The 1,532-nt window shown below is 40.7% G+C and overlaps 1 pseudogene; it reads left to right on the forward strand.

Annotated features, from left to right (window-relative positions):
* The first annotated feature begins 455 nt into the window (after positions 1-455).
* On the forward strand, positions 456-1,008 carry LOC149444115 (cryptic protein pseudogene; annotated as a pseudogene).
* Positions 1,009-1,532: the final 524 nt, after the last annotated feature.

The raw sequence follows: 1,532 nt of genomic DNA on the forward strand, positions 1-1,532 counted from the left end.
AGCATCCCTCTCCTTCGCCAGCTTTCTGGTAGTTGTAGTTCAATCAGCACTCGGGCACTTCAGCTGTCAGAAGAACTGAATCCACTCTGCTAACAGTAAGTGATGTAGTGGTTCCAGTACTGGGTACTAGGGGGAAAAAGGATTAATCATAGTCTCTGTCTGTAAATGTCCCTGAAAGGTATAATGATATAACCAGCACCTGGCTACATCCTCCAACCACTTGAAATCTTTGGTCCCCAAAGTGGTGGTGGAACCCACTGCAATACTAATTGCTTACTATACAATGATAAATGTGAACATTAACTGTAAATGGAAAATCACCATAACTCGTATTTACAAATAATATACAAAGATCAGGTTCTGTAACCATTTGCATTACTCATCAGTTAGAGTGAGATTACTTTGTTGACAGGCCAGTGAGATGGCAGTAGTGTCAGTAGTGTCAGTGGTGTCTGATGGCTTTTCCCTTTCAGAGAGGAAGTGCAAAGGCAAAATCTGAAGCCTTTAGTAACTTGTATGCAAAGTCTGAACCTCAACAGATAAATGTCAGCAGGGTCATGGATATGCTACATGAGATGAATATAAGCACTGGTGTCAGAAGGCTACCAAATACCGCAGCACTTATCCCTTTCACTGGTCTTACTGACAGCAGTAAACTCAACCGAAATTGCTGCATGAATGGAGGAACTTGCGTCTTAGGAAGTTTCTGTGCTTGCCCAAAGCATTTCACTGGACGACACTGTGAATTTTACAAAAGGAACAAGAACTGAGCTGCCAAAATCAAACGTGGAGACTGGCTTCAACATGGCTGCAGATTTTGTCGGTGCACCTATGGCGTTCTTCACTGCTTAGAGGAATTTAGGCAAACAAATTGTGATCCTGCAAATAATGACATTTGGTTAGAATTACATTCTAATGGAGCAATATTGCATTCAAGATCACGTGTTATTTTTATTTTCTTGTTGTTTTTTTAATTTCATGTTATTTGGAAACCATTTAGGATTCTAAAAGTAACTCAGCGCTTGGTTATATGAACAAAAATGTACTAAAAAGTGCAATCTGTTTTGGCTGCGTTAAATCATTCTTTAGATTCAGTATACTGTATGCACACAGAAATACTATTTACACTTCCTGTGGAAGAAATATTTAACATTTTATTTATTATGTATTTAATTTAATTTCCCTTGTCTCCTCCTCCCATGCCTGTCTCCAGGACTTCTCCAGAGCTTCCCCCATCCTCTAGAATTCTCTACCCAAATTTATCAGACTATTGCCTACTCTGCTCACTTTTAGGCGACCTCCGAAAACCTCTCTCTTCAGGGAAGCCTATCCTGCCCTCAGCTAATAATGGAATCTTCTACTCTTCCTACCCGTCCATCCCCCACAGTTATTACCTTTTGTACCACTAACCCCTCCCTCCTAGATTGTAAGCTTCAAGGAGCAGGGCCCTCCTATCCCTCTTGTATTGAACTGTATTGTTGGTGTATTGTCTCCCTTTATATTGTAAACCGCTGAGCAAACTGTTGGCGCTA

Source organism: Staurois parvus, unplaced genomic scaffold, assembly GCF_062004578.1.
Source record: "Staurois parvus isolate SC_StPar_1 unplaced genomic scaffold, SC_StPar_1.0 ptg000813l, whole genome shotgun sequence".
NCBI lineage: Eukaryota > Metazoa > Chordata > Amphibia > Anura > Ranidae > Staurois > Staurois parvus.